This window comes from Periplaneta americana, chromosome 5, assembly GCF_040183065.1.
Source record: "Periplaneta americana isolate PAMFEO1 chromosome 5, P.americana_PAMFEO1_priV1, whole genome shotgun sequence".
In the NCBI taxonomy this organism is placed as follows: Eukaryota; Metazoa; Arthropoda; class Insecta; order Blattodea; family Blattidae; genus Periplaneta; species Periplaneta americana.
This window is the reverse complement of record NC_091121.1, coordinates 25,528,437-25,555,436: the sequence shown is the minus strand read 5'-3', so window position 1 is coordinate 25,555,436 and position 27,000 is coordinate 25,528,437.

Below are 27,000 nucleotides of genomic sequence, written 5' to 3'. Positions count from 1 at the left end.
TCACATACCAGAAATGCTACGGCGCATATAGAAGCTAACCGCCTTCCGAAATGACGTCTAGTCTAGACGGTTCAGGCTTTGAGGCCTATTGTATCTCTATAAGCTTAGTAACTGAAATAATTAGTTTCCAGTATGACATTTTCAATTGGAATTTAAATGGAATTTTGAAATTAAGGGACACAATGCCCGAGTTTAAAAAAAATTGTCAAAAAGTTAATTTTCGTTTCTTTGTACGAGAATGTTTCCTGGGTACTTAGAAAGTTGATAGTAAAATTCTTTTGCTTCTACGTCTTCTTTCAGGACTAGGAGCGATTTTTAAATAAACCTGTTCCATATGTAAATATTGCATCTCATTTCACAAATATGCCTTTTTCTCAAAACTACATTTTCAGATTTTCAGAATGCAGTTTTAAACAAATTCAATGAAAATATTAGTACGTGCCCATGTAGGCCTATACAAAGTAAACCGTAAGTAATGTCATTAATTTCAGGGGGTTATTCTTTGAAATATTTCGAATAAAAAGTTTTATTACAATTTTGCTTGTTTTTGCGTCCTTTCCGAGAATAAAACGTTTTATATTAAACATTTCATTATGTGTTTTGGGAAAGTCATTGATTTAATTCACAATATGCTCAGTCAATTTCAGTTAATAGTGCATACGATAATAAATGATTAAAATAATTTCAGTTTTCTCCTTTAAATATGCATACATTTAATTCGTACAAATGTAACATTTAAAATTCCTCTTCAGAACCAAAACTTACATTATTTGTTCAGATCACATTTCTGCACATATGCTCACTTTCATTTGAATGTTCGAGAGTTCTTGCACACAAACTTCCACAACAACATGTGTATCGGCCCTGGTTTACCATAACCATGGCCTCCCAGATCCCCCGACTTCAATCTTATGCATTTTTTGTTTAATGATATTGCTAATGTTAATGACCTCCGGTAATGAACTGTCAGTAGCTATCAACGTATTAGAGAGTATTAGAGAACGTGAACGATCGTCGATGACGAAACGTGCCGATGCCTGCCTTAACATGGATAGAGGCCATATTGAACACATGTTATAACCAGGCTTCGAGACTTGGGATCCGATACAATAAGTTTACTGTGCATGTACTATAGGTTGTTGATTCGCTGCAGGTAGTGAAAGGTAGAGATGTGTTGAGGTAACAACGTTGCTATTTAGAGTAGAGTACGGTAGTATGGGAAAACACACACAAATGTACATTCTGAAAGTAAATATATATATTAACAAGTGACAATATCAAAAGAATGTGAAAAGCATTTATTCTCCTTACTTTTATAAGCATTTGTGTTGAATTATACACAGTATTATGGAGGAAATGTACATGTAGCAATTTTAATTTTTTCATTTATCCTATTGGTCGTCTTTAGGAAGTGCAGCTACTGTACCGAATTGAAATACAAGATACATTTTCAGTGTCTCAAAAGTAAATCTTTTTCGGTTATCTGCCAAACAGAGTTTGTACTGTGAACATCATTGCAGTCTCTAAGAGACAGTCCTTTATTCTCGGGTGGCTCTATGCCCACTAATTTACTGTTTATGTTACACAATGTTCCATATCCGTTATTTTACATAAAATTGATTTCCACTTCTGGTTTACACGTTCAGTAACCGGTGTACTTGGTGTCTCGTTAATCCTCTGTGTCATTTCCTCAATTAATTTGAGGACTTCCGGCATCTCATGCTCTGACTTTTCTAACCGTACAATAGTTTCGGACACAGTTTGAAAACCAAATTATTTGTCAGAACCTTCAAATCCAGAGCGTTTTTCTTTGCGCAGGCTATTTGTTGGCATTCATTCTACAGTACCCCCACCCACTGTACGCTTTACCACTATAATGCTGATTTCCCACTGAACTACTGTATTGGGTCCGAAGTCTCGAAGCCTGGTTATAACTCTCTCTTCCATCAGTACATGTCCGATGTTATGTTACCTCAGAGCACTTGTACTAACGAGACATATTAAAACCCCATAGATTTCAGAAACGGCTGGTTCCCAGAGTATGCTTATCAGGACTTCTTGCCTTGTTTCATTGCCATGTACTCAACCTCGCAGTTTGTATCTGTAATTGTGAAAGACACTGTATAGAGATATAATTAAAATTTAAAATTTGGTGAATTTTTATTACTGCACTGCCAGTATAGGAAATTAAAAACAAACACTGAAAATACCTTAGTTTTGTAGTGTGGAATAGTAGAAACTCGATGTGATCACTGGGAGAGCTGTAGTACCACCCAACCCGCCCTAAATAGGTTCCTTACTTATATAGGAAAATCGTCGTACTTGAAGGAAGAAGGCGGCTATATTCCGTCGTTGTGACGTAATTTGAGGTGGAGTGGGAGAATTATTGCAGTGTCGCCAACTGTGGTAACCATTCATATTATCTTACACATCTAACAAAACCTAATCTAACCTAACCTAACCTAACCTAACCTAACGTGCTACACACCTAACGTTTAGCACACCTGTTGTAACATTCCTCACAGTTTCATTTCGTTTGCTGTTACTGGCATCCCTGCTACGCCTCTGCTGGAACTCAAGAGTCATCTAGTGGAAGTGAAGTGAAACTGCTATTCTGTTAATAATGTTTCCGAAGTTGTTTCTGTGTTATCTGCAATAATTATTGTGTCATTGTGGTGATAATTGCATTTATATTGTACAATAAAAATTGAAATGTGTCGTGGCTGAGATAAAAGTGTTCTAAATTGATTTCCAGCGCCACAATCCCAGTGATAAACGTGTGAATATTGTTAGGAGTCCGTTGGAAGTGGCAGTAGAGTAATAAAAATTGACCTAAAATTTATTATATTGTTATGAGTGTAATAGTGACATTTTATACTTTCCTTCGTCTTTGCGCGATTTGTGGAGTCCCTTTCCTAGCATCTCATATTGATGCAAGTTCCAAAAATTAACTTTTCTTTTATTCATTCCATCAGCATCAGCAATGTGAATATGTTGCATAACATAAAACTCGTACTGGCGAAATCGCTAAAAATTCGATAAATAATTGCTACTAAGAGAAAAAATGCATTACTCTGTTATAACAAAATTAATTAAATGATGTTACATTCCACAATTTCCCTGAAGAGCAATTTTAATACCGTAGAACGAGCTTGGTCTGTCAAAAAATCTGAAAGTTAGAATTTATAAAACAGTTATATTACCGGTTGTTCTGTATGGTTGTGAAACTTGGACTCTCACTTTGAGAGAGGAACAGACATTAAGGGTGTTTGAGAATAAGGTTCTTAGGAAAATATCTGGGACTAAGAGGGATGAAGTTACAGGAGAATGGAGAAAGTTACACAACGCAGAGCTGCACGCATTGTATTCTTCACCTGACATAATTAGGAACATTAAATCCAGACGTTTGAGATGGGCAGGGCATGTAGCACGTATGGGCGAATCCATATAGAGTGTTAGTTGGGAGGCCGGATGGAAGAAGACCTTTGGGGAGGCCGAGACGTAGGTGGGAAGATAATATTAAAATTAATCTGAGGGAGGTGGGATATGATGGTAGAGACTGGATTAATCTTGCTCAGGATAGGGACCAATGGCGGGCTTATGTGAGGGCGGCAATGAATCTCCGGGTTCCTTAAAAGCCAGTAAGTAAGGAAGTAAGAACGAGCTTGGTTGAACACTGGGACAAAATCCCTCTTTAGCCTGATTAAAAGCAAAGTGTACTAGAGAGTAAGTGAACAAACTTGTGGCACAGTCTGTTGAGACCATTTCGAACTAATGGTTGGTATCTACGTTGTTGTCGTTGACCAACATCCAAGTCGGTAAAAGAAGGAAAATAACAATAGCTGCAGAACACTAAAGTTTGAGTACATGTAGAACATTTCTGTAGGAGTTGATGCTTCATTGACCAGCTTTCGCAGTATGGGGGAATCTGTGCAGAGACTATAAGGAATTGTGTGGCTGCCCCTGCAGCTGCTACCTCCCAGTACAGTACAGCAGAGAAACACGCTTCAATTATTTAACCTGCACAACAAGTTGGCCCCAATGAATGACATGAGTCGCAGACTTGCCATAGAAATTTTAAGGATATTTGAGCACAAATAACAATTAAATACAGCCAGCAAATAAGATAAATAAAATATCTGAGTAAACAATATCGATATGGCTATATAAAACGTGTACGCCTACTCCAGAAGAACTTACAAATATTTAGTAAGTTGAACTTTCAAAGCTATTTCTTCAATAAAAAGAAAAGAAACATACAAATTTAAACCTAGTATGAATGATATTTGAAAAACACTTACGAACACGTAATGAACTAAACAGCCGGTTTGAATGGTACTTAAAAACACGAGGAAACACTTAAAGGTATATGTACGTCAACGACTACAAATAGGCCTATTATCAGAAAATGCAAGCTCTAAATTTCTAAAATTTTATAAGAAAATGAACTCACGATTGGACAAAAATTACAAGGTACCACAACAAGACTTATTAGAACTTAAATATCTAATAAAAGTATAAAAAAGGTTACCAATAATATTTTTAAATCCAGTTTTATCATGGTATGAAAAAGACAAAAAATTCTGCAGTTACATCATTTGGTAACCATAACATTGTTATGGTCTCTCTGACGTCTTTAATATTTTTTCCTGCATATAATAAACACTTATTTCTGAAATGTAGACTACTCTCAGATATGTAGAGTTGTTTACTTTAAAACAAATAACTTTTTATTTGTCCTATATAAATATATTAAAATTTACACAATGTTTTGTGACCTAAGTTTTCTATTTTCAAAGATATGGACATTATTGTAGTCTACCTTTTGCATAAATTCATGTTAAATCAGTGTACAAAATTTCAGAATTCTATATCTAATGGTTTTATGGTGTTATGGAATGATATGTGTGAAAACTTCCAAATTTTGGAAAATTTAATTTGAAGAAAAAAGTGAATTCTTAAAAATATTATTAGTAACCTTTTTATACTTTTATCAGACATTTAAGTTCTAATAAGTCTTGTTGTGGTACCTTGTAATTTTTGTCCAATTGTGATTTCAATTCTTTATAAAATTTTAGAAATTCAGAGCCTCTATTTTCTCATCATAATTGTAGTCGTTCACGTACATAACAAATATAGTAAACCAAACAGATGGTTTCGAAGACATTTTCTAAATATGAGAAAAACGTTCAATAATTTAAAACAGATATTTTCAAAAATAATTTCGTTGAAATAGAAAGAAATTATACTGTAAGTCAGGGATGAATACGAAACAGCGTATGAACGACCTTTGATTTCTTCGCGTGCTATCTAGTTGCAATGTATATTGCTGTACATATAGCAGTGACTAAATGACAAGGGTGAACAAAATGAACATTAAATAAAATCGAGTTACTATAATTGTTTACGATTTTCTTTACCTTTTTAATAACTGCAATAAAATTACTTCACAATAGAAGATGTTACACATGCGATTTTTAATAATCAACCAAAACTTCTTGTAATTTTCAGTACCACATAAATAATTTGAAAATATTTTCGTCCACGTCCTAAAACTTCTCAAACTGCAGACGTATAACATAGGTAATTGTTATGCGAAAATAAATCTTTTAAAATGTATGCTCGCCAGAATCGCATCTTCTATTTTCTTTTCACACTGGTCTTTACGTCTCGTAAACTGTTACTTGAAGAAGAAATCTAAGCATAGTGCATTTGCAATCATCGAAGAGTTTGGCCCTTATTCTTAGGCTTTGTTAGGCTCATCAATTATATTATTTTTAATTGGTTATTTAACGACGCTGTATCAACTACTAAGTTATCTAGCGTCGATGACATAGGTGATAGCGAGATGATATTTGGCGAGATGAGGCCGAGGATTCGCCATAGATTACCTTGTATTCACATTACTGTTGGGGAAAACCTCGGAAAAAACCCAACCAGATAATCAGCCCAAGCGGGAATCGAACCCGCGCCCAAACGTATATATATATATATATATATATATATATATATATATATATATACCTAGAGAAGAATAAAGAAATGTGTATTATAGTATTTGTGGACCTAGAAAAGACGTTTGACAGAGTTAATTGGAATAAACTGATGGGGATCCTAAAGAAAATAGGTGTGGATTGGAAAGAGAGAAGGCTGTTCAGTAGTCTTTATACGAAACGAGTCAAAGTATTAACAGTAGAAAGAGATTTAGTAGTAGCAGTAAAAATCCATGGCGCTACAGCCCATGAAGGGCCGAGACCGACCAGCCGGTTGCTGGCCTCACGTCCACATATCGAAGCAGAGGTGGATGATCAACCAACAGAACGGAGCTATCGTGTGTTAGCACGATGATCCCCCGAGCAGGTTTTCGAAACAGGATTTTTGCTATTTATAGTAGCTCCCCAAGTGCATCACGATGCTGAGTGGACACCGGTCCCATACACTGACCGAAAATTCATGAGAAAATTTCTTTCCCCACGAGGACTCGAACCAGCGCACATTCTGTAACGCGAGTCCTAGGCAGGTTGCCTTCGACCACGACGCCACGGCGCGGGACAGTAATAGCAGTAATTGTAACAAATTAGTACATTATGCAACGAGCCTATAATGATAGTAATTAAGACGCAAGTATGGTTATTTATGAAACGAGCGCAAGCGAGTTTCATAATAGCCTATTCATACGAGCGTTTTAATTACCATTATAGGCAAGTTTCGTACGACTTTTCATGCTCGACCATATTTCTAACTTCAAATTACTAGTATTCAGATGTATACATTTTATTTGTATCTGACAAGATCGGAAGTGACCTTGTTCTAGGTCGTGAATTGTGAGATGTGCGCAGACGCGAAAGTATTGATTTTTTCCGAGCAACAATAATGTCATTGACCGTGATGTAATCCCGTTTAACTTGATATAACCTTGATTATTGAATTCGACATTGAAAAACGAGATGACAAATTGAATTTATTTGAATATTATTTACAATTAACGCTAATTATTATAGTAACAGAACATAACCTTCTGCGACAGTACTGGATTTCCAGCCTCCGTGACTTTTCGCTAATTCTCTTTCGATTGCATATCCGAGAATAATCGATACTTGCGGTTTTATAACGGTACAAAGCTGACTTGTCATTGGCTGAACACCTGTAAGCTGAGTTGTCATTGGCTGAACACCTGTACTTTAATGAGTAGGTGTACTTTAATGACATGCATTAAAGGACTGCTGCCAGATGTATATTACTACAGGGACATCATTTTATTTTTACTAACATTTTTAATATTAACCTGCCTATACCTTTAGAGAACCGGAAATACCGCTTGCTCCTCCCTCCAAGACTGGAGTTCGATGATACTGGCGTAAAACACAAATCACTCTATTAGGTATAGGATGGAAGAAAAGTAGTTCATCCATTTACGTAAACTAGGAAATATCGCGATTTTGAATTTGATAATTTTCATTAGGTTTTTCTTTAATCAAAGTACAGTACTGTATTAAGAATAAGTGTTTTTACTCACGAAGTGAGTTATCCATGCGAACGTATTCATTATGCAGTGTATATTATACTGTCTACAGCACATTAGCGTACAATATAGAGAAAGAAGTTAAATTGAAAAATAATCATAATATGAATATTTAAACACAATTTTGAAAATGGTGGCCGTTCATTTCGATACAGGCTTCAGTTCTTTTGTGCATATTATCGCACTATAGACTATTGCATCTAATTCCAATTGCCAGTTTCGTCCTTCGTACTAGTAACTCATGTTGAAATAATTCTGTACCTACTCTACGTACTGTGAATTCAATCTTCACTTCTGCCCGACCCGAAAATATAAAATTACTCAGACATGCTATCCTACTGTCCGTCCAAGTGGTTGTGCCGCAGGATTGTAGAAAGGGAGGAAATCACGTGACAGTTAATTACTTAACGAGGCCCTTTTATTTAAGTTAAATTAAACAGCTGTATAATATTACGTAAACGTCCAATTCCTAAGAGAAATTAATGTTTCCAGAAAAGAGCTAAGACAGCCCAGCTTTTACAGAGGGGCGAGCAGAAGCAGGTGGGGGAAATCGGGATGCGACGTAGGCAAACGGACAGTACCTGTGCGAAAATATGATTCAATATTGAAAGCTCTTTCGTCACTGGAAAACGCGAACATATTTCTGGAACGTACTATACTCAATAACTCAGTACTGCTTACTATCTGCGGTCTTGGTTCTGTGTGGAGTTGGAACTTCCTTAGTAGAAGGGGTGGGAGTGAAGTACATTCAAAAACTCAGGTACAATACAAATTGAAGTAAAAATAAAATGATGTCCCCGTACATTTCGGCATGGTCGAGCATAAACTAATTTTACTCCTTTTAGTGCCTCTAATAATAATAATAATAATAATAATAATAATAATAATAATAATAATAATAATAATAATAATAATTTCAATTTAATATCGCACAATGTTGCAGGAAACAGAAGAGCTATAATATTATTATTAACAAGTTCACTACACTTTTGTACAGCGTATAAAATACAATTCATTAGCAATCACAGCTACATTCAGTGAAGCAGATGTGATCTTCAGCACCGCGTGACGAACTGCTAGTAAATATCATAGAATAAAATCTGCATGTGCCATTTTAATTAACTATTCGAAGTTCGTGTATTAGGTGACGAATGAAAACAGTGGCTGAATGAATGTAAATTTACTTCCCTCTCTTCAATATGAGCAATTTAACGTACGTTATACGTGAAATGGCATGACCGTTTGACCCTCGTAATGAACCGAATGGCGCGGTCAGCGGGGGCGGGGAGGCCTGCTTGACAGGAGCTTTGTAATTGCACTTTTAGAGGTCGTTAGCGAAAGGTTAATCCTCTCATCCATATGGGGAGACTTCTGCGAGGTGTCGAGACGCAGTGCTGCCTGCGAATTCCACGCAATCACAGACAATGCGCTCGTCGCCTTTCAACTAGATGGTAAATCAAATCTGATTACTGCGAGGACGTAGGCTAAAACAGCTCTCAGACGTCTGCAGAATATAATAATAACAACACTAATAATATTCATTGTGTTGGTAGTTTTAACCGATAAGCAGAAATACAATAGATTTGGAATGGATGGGGCCGTCTATTGCTTATCTTACAATGTAGTACAGTGAAACCTGTTCAAATCGGAACCTGAATAATCCGGAATCCTGTCTATTTCGGAACAATTTATTGATGCCGGCGAAATTTGTATGTTTTATGTGTAATTTTTCCTGAATAAAACGGAAACTGTCCAACGCGGAAACGGAAACTGTGTGCCACTGTTAAAAACGGAAACAATATTTTGTAACTATATTTTGAAACAACGTGTAATTTCAAGGAATATACGAAATATGTAGGTCACTAAGATAAAAACAACTTTCCTTTGCAAAATTTTAGACGATGCGAGGGTGTGTTGGCCTGTCGGTCATAAATTTTATTACCCTGTTGACTAGGCAGACGAGTCCCTTCAAAGATTTTCAATGCTTCACACCCGTACACTGTCGTAGCTGGACAGAGCGCAAGTGTAGTGATTCCCAGGTAAAAAAAAAAAAAAAGTTGCATAAAATGTGGCATTAACATTAAGTGATGAAGTAAAAGTTATCGACATAAAGGAAAATTAGAAACTAAGTCTATGTGAAATAATATTGAAGTACAGTTGTGGAAAACTCAGGTGTGACACTTTAAAAAATAAAGATGATAATGAGTGAGTGGCATGCGGCCAATATTGGTGACACAGAAAGAACCAGAAAGCAACTGTTTATGTGAAAATAAATAAACTGTTGTGGGAGTGGGTTCTTCATGACCTTTCAAAGAACAAGCTAATTTCTGGATCTGTTCTGCAAAGCAAGCTATTGAACTGGGAAAGAAATTAAATAAACCAGTATTCAAAGCTTCTAATAGATGGCTCCTAGTCCAATTAATTAATAATGTGCAGTGATATGCAATACAATATTAGAGTATAGTGTTAGATATTAAATAGAATGAGATTAGTAAACTTTAGTAATGTTTAATGACTAATGAGTGAGTTACGATAATATTTAAACAGAAAATGAGATTTTAATCAAGATGATTCACCAACGGAATAAGCGACAGAAAGCTGATTTAATGTGATTAGTGTTAAATGGAATATTTTGTACTTCTTGCAATTTGCGGCATGCCATTTTGTTTTTCATGTATATGAATGACAAAATATTCCATTTTAAAGTCACACCTGAATAATACGGAAACCTGTCCACAACGGAAAAAAAATTAGGACCATGTCACTTACGTCTTGAACAGGTTTCACTGTATTAATATGTTACATCACATTGATGAACGTTTTTGGCATATTTATGCCATCTTCAGATCTTAAAAGTTGTTTTTATACATGCTTAATATTATGCCACATTGGTTAAATGCAATACATAACTAACAAACAACGAAATCATAATTACACTACTTGTAAGGCGAACTTGTGATTACTGTGTCCACAATCAGCTGTTGATTGTACACTGTCACTTCATAATATGTTAAAACACAAACACTGGATGAATGGAACAGATTAAAACAGATCTATAAAACATTAGCATTAAACGTTAGCAGATGACAGTTGATAAAATTCAAAGACGAATGTCGTTATCGTCATTCACTTTGTTTACGTGTTCTGATAAAACAAATAAAAACAATTAAATATCTCTGTGCATATGGTGAATTGTGTTGCAAAACACGCTAGAAAACTTTGTATGTACAACAATATGTCATCCGCTCCACGAACCACATTCTTTATAGTACCAGACAAAGGAAGTTAGCAGTTACGTTGTGTAATTTTCTCCATTCCCCTGTAACTTCATCCCTCTTAGCCTTGAATATTTTCCTAAGAACCTTATTCTCAAACACTCTTAATCTCAGTTCCTCTCTCAAAATGGGAGTCCAAGTTTCACAACAATACAGAACAACAGGTAATATAATTAGTTTATAAATTCTAACTTTAAGGGCCGTATTCATAGACATTCTTAGCACTGGCTTCCGGTGGATGATCAGCGAAATAACGTTTTTCGTATTCATAAACCAGTGTTAGCTATATGATATGATGTGAATCCTGTACAAGTAATCAGTCGATAGCCGGGGCTAGTTTAGCACGCTCATAGCGCGGGCTAGAGAAATGTCTATGGATAGCACCCTAAGATTTTTTGAGAGCAGATTAGATTACAAAAGCTTCTCAACTGAATAATAACAGGCATTTCCCATATTTATTCTGCGTTTAATTTCCTCCCGAGTGACACTCATAATATTTGTTACTGTTGCTCTAAGATATTTGAGTTTTTCCACCTCTTCGAAGGATAAAACTCCAATTTTATACTGTAAATTTTTATACTGAACAACAATGTAATTTTATTATCTCAACAATAACTCTTCACTCTCTACAATTTAACTTCACTCCCGTCAACAATGGGATTTGCTCTCCGCAAAGCAACACAGCGTTCGTTATTGCACTCCACAAACGACAATGAACTGTTAATCTTAACTAATATTCACAAAGCACTATTTACAACACAGAACTGTCAGTTCTCAGTTCACAGCTCGTTTGTCTTGGCTAGTTCTTCTAGCTCAGTCACTCGCGTTCACAGAATCTCGAATCCCCAGACCTTCAGAGACGATCCGCTGCACTTCGAACTCAGGTCCCCCAACTGCGGTCCACTGCACTCGAACTCCGGGCTTCAGGCTCCACAGTTACGGACACAACTCAAGTCGCGCTCTGGTCTCGAAGCTGGCTTCACTGCTACACAAGACTGTCTGGCTTGCTCTCCACTGACTTTAACAACACTGCCTTACTGACTGACTGACTCGCGTTCACTTGCGCGTTGTCTTTTATAACCAAACTATAGTTTCTGGAGAGTTCGCGAAAGATTCCCCTCTCGAATCATCCGGATATCTCTCCTCTCTGCCGCAGTCGCTCTTTCCCCTTTCTCCCCACCATAGCACATGCTACAGGAAGCAGATGCGCGCGCAACCTCCGCGCCGGCCGATCTTGCACTTCCTTCTGCTGGTCGTGAGTTCGAATCTCACGCCGCTGTCACAATATTTTCATTTCGTAAAGTATTCTGGTCATGAGACCTAATCATATGCTTTGTCTTTTCGGAATTTACTTCCCAGCCTATAGCTTTACTTGGTGCAAGTATACATAAATACAATATAAAATCCAAAATCATGATTTTTACACTAAAGAACACATCCGAAGCAGAGTATATCTAGGCGAAAAAGAAATCTTGAAAGGGTGAATGAATTTAATCATTTGAGATGTAATGTAGCCATTAAAGGCAAAAGTGGTATTTAAAATATAATTAATGTGTATTATGAACATTCTATTTAAACTTTCTCATGAACAAGAATATACCCATTTACGTCTCTATAAAATTCTCGGGAGACTTGTCCTCTCATGTGGAAAAGAGGCTTGGACTTAAAAAAATGGATATTAGCCGAATAACAACTTGCGAAATTAGATTCTTTAGGACTGCAGATTACATGAAACTTGATCACAGGAGAAATGACGACATCACTGTGGAACTTCACACGGAAAGTCCAATGAACTGCATTTGGCAGTATCTACACAATTAGATAAATCATGTTAATAGAATTGCCAGCTATGGGTTCCCAAAGGCAATTCTGAAATAGACCTACCGCCCTCCTGAAAAAAATCAGAATGTGGACCTCAGATGAGTTGGTAGGCAAATACAAGACCATAATAGATCTTGACGCCTAATAGGGAAATTATGATTTATTATTATTATTATTATTATTATTATTATTATTATTATTATTACTACTACTACTTACTGGCTTTTAAGAAACCCGCAGGTTCAATGCCGCCCTCACATAAGCCCGCCATTGGTCCCTATCCTGAGCAAGATTAATTCATTCTCTATCATCATATCCCACCTCCCTCAAATCCATTTTAATATTATTTTCCCATCTACGTCTCGGCTTCCCTAAAGGTATTTTTCCCTCCGGCCTCCCGACTAACACTCTATATGCATTTCTGGATTCGCCCATACGTGCTACATGCCCTGCCCATCTCAAACGTCTGGATTTAATGTTCCTAATTATGTCAGGTTAAGAATACAATGCGTGCAGTTCTGTGTTGTGTAACTTTCTCCATTCTCCTCTAACTTCATCCCTCTTAGCCCCAAATATTTTCCTAAGAACCTTATTCTCAAACACCCTTAATCTCTGTTCCTCTCTCAAAGTGAGAATCCAAGTTTCGCAACCATAAAGAACAACCAGTAATATAACCGTTTTATAAATTCTAACTTTCAGACTTTTTGACAGCAGACTGGATGATAAGAGCTTCTTAACCTGAATAATAACAGGCATTTCCCATATTTATTCTGTGTTTAATTTCCTCCCAAGTATCATTTATATTTGTTACTGTTGCTCCAAGATATTTGAACTTCTCCACCTCTTCAAAGGATAAATTTTCAATTGTTAAATTTCCATTTGGTACAATATTCTCGTCACGAGACATAATAATATACTTTGTGTTTTCGGGATTTACTTCCAAATCTATCCCTTTATTATTATTATTATTATTATTATTATTATTATTATTATTATTATTATTATTATTAGTATTGTATATTTTTCCTCAGGAAATAAGAGTAGGCTATTAAAATTTAAAGTATTTGCTGAAGAACCTTGTCCCTGGTAGAGCAGTTCAAGAAAAATTTGTCAGTCATTTCTCGCCCATGTGCAATTTCAACACTCACCATTTTATACATATAGAGTGTCGTTAAGTGAGATAATGCTAATTTTTGTAAACTGTAGAATGATTTTTTGTTTACAATTATTAAATACTTATTGTTCGTATGAAGTATCATTCTTGTAACAATTCTAGATATATTTACCATTAGGATCCGGATAAATATCCATTAAAAGTCAATATCCCCTAACCGCCAATTACAAGTTTCATTATCATCATCACCCTCATCATCAATATATTTTAGCAAATTCACAAACTAGTGACATCTTCCAAACTCATGTGGTATATAACGCAATATTAAAATAAGCTTGAACAATTTTTGATGCCTATATTACCTTCTTCTTCTTTATCTCGTTTTTTACTCTTGAGATTTTCCTTTTATAAACACGTCACAAAAAGTTTGGGATATGAGATTAGGCAACCTGTGTTATAGGGGTTATATCTTTCTACGTGATCAATAGGGGCCAGACTGTATGTAAAAGTTACGATAGTGTTTGTTTACAGTACATCAGTTGGCGCTGACTTTGGTATGTGTAGAATCTAGGGTGAACGATGATTATCACAAATTTTATTTGTTTTTCGCTACTTGCTTTTTTTCCTTTCGAATTTCCTTTAGTCATAAAAGGCATAGTATCATTCTGTGAAGCTGTGTAGAGTTGCAAATATTTTGAAGAATATTGTTAATTTATATTAATACTTCAGGTTTTGAACAAAGTGAATTATTCTGTTATTATTGTATAATTTACGTATTATGTTAATGTTATGCATGATTCCGAAGAAGTAAACTCATCTGCTATTAAGTAATTATGCAAACAGGAGTATGTAACACGTTCATATTTTCCCGGATTATTCTTCGTTAAATGTTGACGTCTCGTGCTGCCATGCATTCAGTTGCGTTACAGTCCAAGTTCAACATCGGAATTACGATACGAACTTCCTAGCTGTCATTACAATAAAAATGAACAATTTTCTTGAAAACAATTATGGGTTTAATATTATGTCCCACTTACGAGATACACTATTAGATTCACAAATCAGTTGTACACCTGATGATAGTAAGATATAAACTGTATCATATTTCAGATTTATTCCAGTAACGTCTTACGACGTAGAACGAATATTTTTAGAGCACAAATATTGTTTCTTTTTTCGAACATAAAAGGAGTATTTCGTTTCACTATTACACTCTTACTACGTCATACTACTTTTGGCCAATAAAACGGTACGAAAGGACGTATTTCAACCAATCATGGCTGCTTATCGCACAATTTTATCGCGTCCCTAGCATTTGTTTAATTTTATCGCGTCCCTAGCATTTGTTTCTTTGTTTGCCAACATTTGAAACTGCGCTGGTCTGGACGTCAAAAATATATATAAAATTACAAACCACTCCAGTCGATGCACAGCAGTTTCAAATATGACTCGCATTGGCATTCAAGAACAAGAATTAATAAAAATCACTGATCATACCTATGCATCTTCTGAAATCCGATTTACAAATAAATGAAGAGCACCATTCGGAAATCCTGAATAAGTTGAATACACCATGTAGGCCTAAATCAACGAGTTCCACTTCTATTACGCACACGTCCAATATAACATCAATTGAACCACCAACCACATTCAAATTTGAAAATTGTACATTCAATAATTATTCCTTTTAAAATTATTCATGTTTATTTTTTATGTCATCGTCGTTAATTAAAACTTTTCTAACACTTGTGTATATTAGTTAGGTTATGTTACAGCTTCTGCTGTATGATATTATGGATAGTCACGTATCAGAGATTGTTTAATATTAAGATTTATTGAAAATCATCTGTCAAATGACGTTTATTACTGGGATTCGGATAATTGAAGTGGAATGTTGCATTTTAATAAAAATGAAACTGAATCAACAAAGCCTTCTTGACTAGTAACATTGCCATCGTGTATAATAGAACGAGAACTTCTCGACGAGAAGGCATTGCTCACTACTGCCATCTAGCATGCATCTAGCGTAATATTTGTAATGTTGAGATTGTTATTTGTCTATGGTTGAGATGGTACAATAATACATTTGAAGACAGTTGTATTTTCGTAAGTCAATTAATATTTTATTGTATTGGAGTACTTCGTTACTTCTAATCTTATAATAAATTTCTAAATTATAGACATCAGCTCAAAGAATTCTGAGTGACCACAAGGGTCCTGAATACAGTAAACATATACAATATAATGTGATGTGATACATTAAAGAAAAAAGAAAGTTAATTGTTGAAGGAAAATATAAGTTGATTAATTGAAATAGAGATGATGATGATGATGATGATACTTTCTTCTAATCGTGTAATAGTCAATTAAATCCCACTCGAGTTTTGATTTTCTCTAGATAAATCAAAACGTCTAGTGAGATTACTGTTGATAAAATGAAAATGTTCATTGTTATTTGTTATAATGAGGATAGAATCATAATTATATACTTTGTATGTTATTATATGTATGGGTAAATTATTTTGGTTTGGGAGTTACGAACTTTGTAATAATTAAAAATTGTCTTTTTATAATATTCGCTTATTATTTTCTTGTTCTGAGGTTGTGGACGATTGAAGTACATGTTTGTTTATCACCAGGCTGTACATGTTCGTCGTTCTGGTTCACTGACATTGAGAGATGCGCTATTACTTTTCATTCGGTAGAGATATAGTCCAAGCTCATACAACTTAACGGTTTTCGTACCAATTTCCTAGCTCTGATGATGACGTCCTGAATAACCCAATTAACTCGAACGATTCGTACAGGTCACTTTGGTGGTTCAGATAATACAATGCTAGTTGATATATCTGAAGTTTAGGGTTTCAATTCCGCTTAGGGCAATTGATTTGAAACAACGAAAAAAAAATATCCTGGCCATGACTGTCAAAGGAAAACTGTAAAGCTGTGGGATCCGTATCACAAATGTACAGAGTGTAAAATAATTGTGCTCTAAGAGCTTCAGGTAAAATTTGTCCGCTATTTTCCGTCGACGTTGAATTTCGGTGTTGTATAAACTTAACACTTCTAAGCATCGTTAAATTAAGTAGGCCTACAACCCTCATGTTATCTCTGTCATTGTAATGGTTCAATTACTTCTCGGCTAACTTCACAAACCACATACCTGCTATATATTAATGTATATCAATATGGGAATGTCGAACTCCGCTAGTGGTTAGACGGTACCACGTACGCTTGAATAACATAGCCGTGCTTTGTCTTCAGAGAACACTAACCTAGATTTCAAAATTCGCTTACGTCAAATAGTGGCTTGTCATGTAATTTCATTGTATTTACGAAGTAGCCTATTATCTAAACTGCTTGGACGGGACTCTAGTATGGATCGAGTGTTGTCTGATCCACATTCTGCCCGTTGGATTTTACGAATTTGGTTGGAAATGCTCCCCAGATGACGTTCATTATGATACTGATAACGCCAATTGGCTTCCGGATCAACGGGCTCCCCCAAGAGGATGCTTTGGAAGGAGAGTCTCGCTGAGGTGACCGACGAAACATCAGATGCCTATCACACTTCATTATCATAGTGTCAAGCCTCATCATTACAGCGAAACCACCGATATTTGAGGTAATAGAGACGTGCTCCAGCAATTGGCGACTCGTCCCTATATTATGAAATAAGATGCGATACAGAATAAGAAATGAAGCTATGTTGAAAGAGTGGGTGAAGAAAGAATGATGTTGAAACTTATCAGAAAGAGAAAAAGAAACTGGTTGTGTCTCTTGCTGAGAAGAAACTGCCGACAGGATCCACTGGAAGGAATAGTGAACAGGAGGAGTTAGAAGCAGAAGAAATCAGATGATAGACGACATTAAAATATATGGATCATATGCGCAGACAAAGAGGAAAGAAGAAAATAGGAACGATTTGAAAATGCTGGGTTTTCAGTGAAAGACCTACCCTTGAACAGAACATTATGTAGGCCTATTTATGTAAGTGTAGGCCTATATAAATGTGTAACGTCAAAATATTTGATAAATGAAATAGGAAAAAACTTCTACAGATTAAACTACACTTTCAAACGAATCATGAAATGTTATGCACCCTGCATTTCCACTAAGATTGTTCATGACACTCTTCGTTTGTAGGCATAGACTGACATTTCCCACAATTACATCAGTCTAAATTTTCAATTCTATCATCCATGGAAGCATCAGTTTCACATACATCAGCGTTCATTTTCCGGGCTTCGAATTGATAAGGTTTTATTCCAGACACAAAGAGGGATCTAAACAATGAGCGCATCTATTTGCTGTGTAAGTTGAGTCGAGCTGGAACTAGATGAGGTAACAGAATCAAGCTGCAATAATTTCATTTTTTAATTACGATCTAAAAGTCGTATGACGATGCGATTTTTTTACATTACAGTTATCTTAGAAAACATTATAACAATACATTATAAAAACAAAATTGCAATTTTTAATCGGAGATGGCCTTTAAATACAATACTTTAGAATATGTACGTTAAGACTTTCTTGTGTTAAATTCTAACGTACCTTGTTTACATGTTTCGACCTATTTATGGGTCATCCTCAGAACTGGTCGTTGTTTGTCTTGGCGCCTCTTGTTTTGTTTCCTGTGAGGGTGTGTTCATGTGGTATAATGTAAAAGTCAAAGAGTGTGTGTGTTCTGAAATTGAGTTGTGTGTTGAGAATTTCGTTGGGATGTGATTTCGTGTGTCTGTATACTTCATATTATTCTAGTGTGTTTAGTTTCTGGCTTTTTGGTTGGATGTTTAGTATTTCCATGTCTGTATTGATGTTTCTGTGGGAAATGGAAATACTACACATCCAACCGAAAAGCCAGAAACTCAACACACTAGCACAATATGAAATATACAGACACACGAAAACACACCCCAACGAAATTCTCAACACACAACTCAATTTCAGAACACACACACTCTTTGACTCTACATTGTACCACACGAACACACTCTCACAGGAAACAAAACAAGAGACGCCAAGACCAACAACGACCAGTTCTGAGGATGACCCATAAATAGGTCGAAACATGTAAACAAGAATCGTTAGAATTTAACACAAGAAAGTCTTATCATATATATTCCGACGTGATACAGTGTTAAAAGTTGTATAATCAAGATGTACAATACTTTAATCTGAAGATATATCAATAATGCAACAATATTGAAATACTAACTATAGGAAACGTAAAATTGGATTATAAATTATGAACATGTCAGGAAGCGGTAGCTAGTAAAATGTGAAAATGAACTAAAATCACGAACTGACGTTACTGACGAACATGAATATACAATGCATATGAGACATATCTTTCATGCGACTTGGTCAGAAACAACGAACTTACTTACCGCGTGGGATACAGGAAACACGAGTTTGGGAAGATGGAAATGATGTCACAAAGTTGACATATACTCTGATTATACGAAAGATGTACCTATGTTTTATGCGTTTCGCAATAATTCTGTCACTTTATCATGCTGCCAATTTTATAAATTTAGTTTATTTCCTTAAAGAGATAAGCAACAAGCTCGAAACCTTATTCGTCGTTGTCAGAGTTCTTGAAAAAGTGTGTTTCTAAGAAATTATAAGTATTTAAATTCATCTCTAGCACATACGTTAATCCCATTAAGGCTAGAACTCCCTGCAGTCGATACATCGTCGTAAAATAATATATCAGAAATGAAATGGTAGGTGATTCATAATATCCTTAAGTATTTGTTGATTATGATGAGTCTGGAATAAATTAAAGATTATTGTGGTTGTTGCATTATTCAGAGTTACGGTACTTCATTTGTGTACTTTGTTATGTTGCGGGTTGCTTCTGCGTGCTTCCGCTAAGAAACAAGGTGTGCGTTTGCAGAAACGCATAGCAACGGAAAGTTTTCCCGAATAGGTGCGTACTTAAACGTTTCACAGTAAATGACATCCTGGTTAGGTGATATTATGGGATTGATATAGGTTCATGTTGAATCTTTCCTACACTGCTTTTAACACTTGAATATAAATAATTGTTTAAATGGCGATCTTACTCGTGTTAATTATACAAGCATGTTGGCTTACAGTTGTTTCGGTGCTACTTGACACCATCCTCAGAACCTACTAGATCTCGGCGCTATCTCAACTTCGCTGCCTGTTGTGCGGGTGCGTTCGTGTGATGAAGAGTTTCTGACCAAGTTGCATGAAAGATATGTCTCATATTCATTGTATATTTATGTTCGTCAGTAGCGTCAGTTCGTGATTTTAGTTCATTTTCACATTTTACTAGCTACCGCTTCCTGACATGTTCATCATTTATAATCCAATTTTACGTTTCCTATAGTTAGTATTTAATTATTGTTGCATTATGGATATGTCTTCAGATTAAAGTATTGTACATCTTGATTATACAACTTTTAACACTGTATCACTTCGGAATATGTATGATAAGACTTTCATGTGTTAAATTCTAACGATTCTTGTTTACATGTTTCGACCTATTTATGGGTCATCCTCAGAACTGGTCGTTGTTGGTCTTGGCGCGTCTTGTTTTGTTTCCTGTGAGAGTGTGTTCGTGTGGTATAATGTAGAGTCAAAGAGTGTGTGTGTTCTGAAATTGAGTTGTGTGTTGAGAATTTCGTTGGGGTGTGTTTTCGTGTGTCTGTATATTTCATATTGTTCTAGTGTGTTGAGGTTTTAGTTTTTGGGTTGTATGTGTAGAATTTTCATGTCTGTATTTATGTTTTTGTATGTGTGGTTAGCATTAGTTATGTGTTCGGCATAAGTAGATGTATTGATACAAAGAACACATTAAAGCAATAACCAGAGGACACAATACATCTACATATGCCGAACACATAACTAATGCTAATCACATATACAATAACATAAATACAGACATGGAAATCCTACACATACAACCCAAAAACCAAAAACTCAACACACTAGAACAATATGAAATATACAGACACACTAAAACACACCCTAATCAAATTCTCAACACACAATTTCAGAACACACACACTATTTGATACAACTCTTCATCACACGAACGCACCCACACAATAGGCAGCGAAGTTGAGATAGCGCCGAGATCTAGTAGGCTCTGAGGATGGTGTCAAGTAGCACCGACACAGCTGTAAGCCACACATGCTTACATAATTAAGACGAGTAAGATCGCCATTTAATCAATTATTAATAATATAGGTGTCCTGTGGGAACATTGTGACACATTATGAAAAGAAATTCTTAGTCTTCTTCATTTGTTCATAAAGCTGATTTAATTAAGCACAAGATACATGAGTAGAGGGGCACTGGAAATAAAACACAACTTTACTTTCCTCTGCAGGAGAACAAAGTTCATCCATTCAAGAAAAAGCAAAAGGGCGACAAATTTTCTAGACTATCCTAAACTAAATGTAAATCAAGCAAACTACAATAACTCACACTCATTATAATTTTAAACATTACGCCATACGAACGCTGGACTCCAATATATGTCTCGTAGTAAAACTGAATGTAATGAATGACGAACACAGAGACAAGTATTATTTTTCCTGACAATTAATTTGAAGTGCTACCCCAATAAGCCTCGCCGTGAACTAATCAGGAAGGCAAGGAAGCACACGACCTGCCCTGAATACCGATCCATCTCGGTGAGAGCGGCTACAGACAATGCATATTAAAATGTTGCTTAAGCAAATATATTCTGATTATACTTTATCTGATCACAGAACTTCAGCCGTCATACCACAGTCTGGACAGAAGACCTCCCTACAGCATAACAATCAGACAGGGTTGAGCCCGACCTGGTAATGATGAACTCCTTTGAATAGTTCCTAAACGTATGGTAGGCCAGTTAAGCATTTCACAATATTCATCATTATCAGCTTCTTAATCATTACCACCAACCGCCATCATGATCATCCTTACTAGGGCCAGGATATATGTTACTGTTGCTCCAAGATATTTCAATTTTTCCACCTCTCCAAAGGATAAATTTCCAATTTTTATATTTCCATTTCGTACTATGTTCTGATTACGAAACATAATAATATATATATATAATTTGAACTGGTAATGGAAATTACGGGAAAACGGCTCAACGGATTTTAATAAATGGCCTCTCATTTTGAAGCTTGGAACCCAAAGTTTTTCGGAAAAATAGTAGTTTTCAGTGAAATGTCAATTTTTCTACATAATTTTCCTATTTTCCAAAATCCATTTGTCATCAGTTTTGAGAACTAACTAATTGCATTCAGGAGAAGCGAAGCGAGCATCAAGTCGGTCGTGTTGCATTTCAGAATAAAACAAAACACACACTACAGTAAACAATATTACACAAAGGCCATAATCTGCAAGAATGCTGACATATTTAGAGCTCAAATGAAATTGGTTATTAAAAACTTAACTTACTAAAAATAATTTAAAGGTTCGATTCTGTTGCGTGTAATTTTCTGGGTACAGCTGTGTATTGGATGTTAAAATCTACAAAACTTGAGATGGTTTGATGACATTATTACTATAAGAAATGAAATATTATTGTAGTTAATGCCGCGATGTGACTATTTTTCATTAATCATACATATTAATGCTATATTGATGATAAGTTATGAAAGTGAAACATTTTGGGGTTATATAAGTAGATGTAGAGAATAACTTAAATTAGATTTTGATTTCTATATTTTACTGAGTGGCGGCTATATAATAACCTATATATATAGTATATGTTACTGGAAGCTATAAAACTTACGTAAGATAATAATATTATTAAAAATCAAATATTTTTATAGTTATTAATCAAGTGGTGTTGGGTCTTTTTCACATATTTAATGGCGGTTTGGTGTAGATATTTATATGCGTGGTTCTCTTCAGTATTGGCTCGAGAGAGAGTATGTTTCATTATTATGGAAGCAAATAACTTTCAGAATGTCTGGTATTCTTCATTGAAAATAAATCTGAAAAATGTTTATTTGAACGTCTAATGAACTTAGTTTGCAGCATTTGCTGCACAAGCCACTAGTATACAATGTATTTTTGGAATTTATTTCCAAACCTACCTCTTCACTTGTTTCAAGTAAAATTCCCTTCTTTCCCCTTCGTTGATTTTCTCCTAACATATTCACGTCATCCGCATAAACAAGAAACTGATATAACCCGTTCAATTCCAAACCCTCTCTCTTTTTTTAGATTTTCCTAATGGCATATTCTAGAGCAAAGTTAAAAAGTAAAGTGATAGTGCATCTTCTTGCTTTAGCCCGCAGTGAATTGCAAAAACATCAAACAGAAACTGCCCTATACGGATAAATTTAAGGGGAGAGGATGGTATTTTTTGGTGAAAAATGAGTAAATTAAAAAAAAAATTCTTTAAAATACTCTGTGATACGAGTGGAATGCATAGCATACCATTTTGTGAGTATTTGTGTTCTTATCGGATGTTGAGTCGCCATTTTCAAACTTCCTGCGTTATGGATTTTTAAATCACTCGCCCACTTTTATTGTTGTTTCCGGTAAATTAAATTAAAAAAAAAATCTTTAAAATACCCTTTGATATGTGTGGAATGCATTGCATTACATATTGTGGGTATTTGTGCCCTTATCGGATATTTTTATTGGGTTATTTTACGACGCTGTATCAACATCTAGGTGATTTAGCGTCTGAATGAAATGAAGGTGATAATGCCGGTGAAATGAGTCCGGGGTCCAGCACAGAAAGTTACCCAGCATTTGCTCATATTGGGTTGAGGGAAAACCCCGGAAAAAACCTCAACCAGGTAACTTGCCCCGACCGGAACTCGAACACGGGCCACCTGCTTTCGCGGCTAGACGCGCTGACCATTACTCCACAGGTGTGGACTATCGGATGTTGAGACGTCATTTTTAAACTTCTTGCGTTATGGATTTTTATATCACACGCCCGCTTTTTTCGGTTTCCGGTAACTTTATTTCTTTGCTACATTGCCAGACAAAAATGGATATAATTTCTGAACTATTAAAGATACATGCATGAAATTTAGAACACATTCTTTAGACTATTAGGAAACTTTTCTCTATAACAGAATTTTGTTAATTGATTTCATTTAAAAAATACGTCAGTTTGCTTGCAAGAAAGGAAATCAGAAAATTGTTATTAAATGTTAATTGTTTATTTTATAAACGTAGAGACTAATATCAAAATCCTGTTACAGACAGTTTGTAGAACATGCTTTTGCAAATACATTGCAAAAAACTGTTTGAATCTATCTTTAAAAACGGTTTAGATATATCGGTGTTAGTACAATCCTGCATTGGGTATGTATATTTTTTTTTCAAATTTGGGCTCCCAAATTATTTCTTTTCAAAATGTTTTTATTTGGTTGAGTTGCCACAGCTATGAGCTCTCTACATACAAAAACTTAATATTTTACACCAAATAGGAAAAAAGTTTTTTAAAATACCATCCTCTCCCCTTAATAAGAATACTATAAATTCTGCAGTGCTTGGGAAAAGTGACACAAGTCAGTTTCCACAAATCTTGTTTGATAATTTATTGGAAAAAAATACATAAGTATTCCTCGAAAAAATACATAAGTATTCCTCCCATTACAATAATCCATACAGAATAAAAATCAAATCGACATAAACCGGTGTAAGTTGTCAATAAATTATGAAAAAACGTTTGTGAAAACTGACTTATGTCACTTTTCCCGAGCACTCCAGAATTGGAAATACGGATTTTCTTAACTGTCAATACATTTGTAGTCCTACCTACTGTACATTCGAACCCGAAATATATTCTCACTGTATAATTATATCTATCATCGTCATCAACATTAAGTGGATTGATGTGTGCCAACTCTCACATTTCTCTACACTTCTATCAACTGGTAGAGGGAAAGAGAAGGCCTGATGGCCTTATCTCTACCAGGTTAAATAAATAAATAAATAAATAAATAAATAAATAAATAAATAAATAAATAAATAAATAAATAAATAAATAAATAAATAAATAAGCTGAAGTTTAGTTTCTACCTTTATCTACCTCCGTTTCAATTTTGGTTCACTCTTTTCCCATATTTAATATCAACTAACCAAAAGTACTCATTTTTCCCAGTAATGTTCAATTACAAAAAAAAAAAAAATTCATCTCAGTACTTATTCACACTCTAATAGATCCAATGCTACTTACGAAAATTTAATATTAGATAAAATAAAGTTTATGTATGTTAATAATTCGGAGGGGAATAATATCATATCTATTAGATAAATAAAAACAAACAATGTGCTTAATTTTAATGTTTCAGACATTTTGTTTCGGGATAGTGCAAGATGAAATTGCATTATATGGACACTGGTTTTACATAGAAACAAATTATTTTCTCTCTAAAACGTTGCCTAATAAAGATGCATGCAGTAATTGAAGAGCATAACGAAATGATATACATTATCGTAGCTAGATATTGTTTGAGAAAAATTGAATTATAAGAAGTCTCTCTAGATTTTCTTGCAGTGCATATAGAGCATCAAAGAGTCTACTGCATTATGGAAGGAATAAATCCCCTCATACGAAGGGCTCTTACCTGCAATTTCTTTTCAGAGTCTAGTATAAATAAGTCCCAGGGGGACTCCTTTGACGTTAAGATACAGAAGAGAATATAACGTAAGAGAGATCTTGAACAGTAATAACTTTAAAGAATATTTCTACCGAGAAATGGAATTTAGTATCACCAAATTATTAAATAATATTATAAGAAGAAAAGTATTAATATTTTACAACAGGGAAATTCATATTAATAATTCATACCAGTAAATAAGAGCTATGTCCTTTATAATAGCTTTGTGACGTAAGACGTCATTTCTTGGACTAGAAACTAGAAATGAGCGCTGGTTCGGATCCACGTTGAAATTTAGAGTCGTCTGCATTTCTCTGTTCCTACCGTGGTTCCTTCCCTCTGCTGATCTCTGTATATTTTCACATTCATCGTCCCTCCGCTGCTTACTTAGATTCACCTTACTTCACTCGATTTCAGACCAATACGATTCTTTTCACAGTACCTATTCTAGATTGTAAACTTCATCATAAATTTTCAATTTGTCTTATTCAGGATTGTGAAATTTTCTTTGCTTCTCGCTGTTATCATATATGGTAACAATACTTTTCTTCTTCTTTTTTTTTCTTCTTCTTCTTCTTCTTCTTCTTCTTCTTCTTCTCCTTCTTCTTCTTACTTCGTAACTACTGTAAGATCATTTTCAAAACACAATTTATTTTATGATATGTGTATTAGAGATCGCCGCAAACTCATACGGATTACTGAAAAATTTCGTCACAACATAGCAAACTTAAACGAAGAATAAAGGCAAATTTTTCCTGATGTCTTCTCATTCTGAAAGAACACATTTATTTATGGCAAATCTAGGATAACGAGACTCTTGGATGTATAGGCCTACTATTATTTTAATGGACTTTCATCGATCTTTGTATTCCACTACTATTAACCTAATTTGAATTCGTGGATTTCGAATATAATTACAATTATGATAACGGGGAGACAACTAGAGGTAACTAGAAACAAAACAATTCTTTCTTGTATTCTTTCTTTGTTCGGCGCTATTCTTAAATGATTACCCAATACTTTCCCCAAAACATTTTTCCCAATGCACTTGTTTCCAAAACCTAATTTCCCAATACAAATTTTTCAAAGAACTTTCTCCTACTGTCGTTACTTCTCAATATATTTGGTTTCAAAAATTTCCCAATACCATTTTTGTAGTAGATTTTCCAACATAGGTTTTCAGGTTTTACGAAATGAAATAGTAATTTTTTTTAAGCTTGTATTTACATTTTTTCTGACAATTTACAGTACAAAATCGTACCCTGATAAAATAGTTATTGTATCCTTGCATCTGCATCTTTCTGACAATTTTATCTATAGATAGTCATTAAGGCTCTCTTCTTCTTTGTAGACATTATACTCATTAACAATTTTTGAATACCGAGCTTAAATACTAAACAATATTTTTTGGAATTTTCCGGCAATGTTACAATAGCTTAATTATGAATAAGGTAATGACTTACGGAAATATTGTGAAATTCATTCATTCATAGTGTTCTGTCCAAGGGCAGGTCTTTCACTTTAAATCCAGCATTCTCCAATCTTTCCTATTTTCTGCCTTCCTCTTTATCTTCTCATACGATCCATATATCTTAATGTCGTCTATCATCTGATAGCCTATATTCTTCTGCCCCGAACTCTTCTCCCGTTCACCATTTC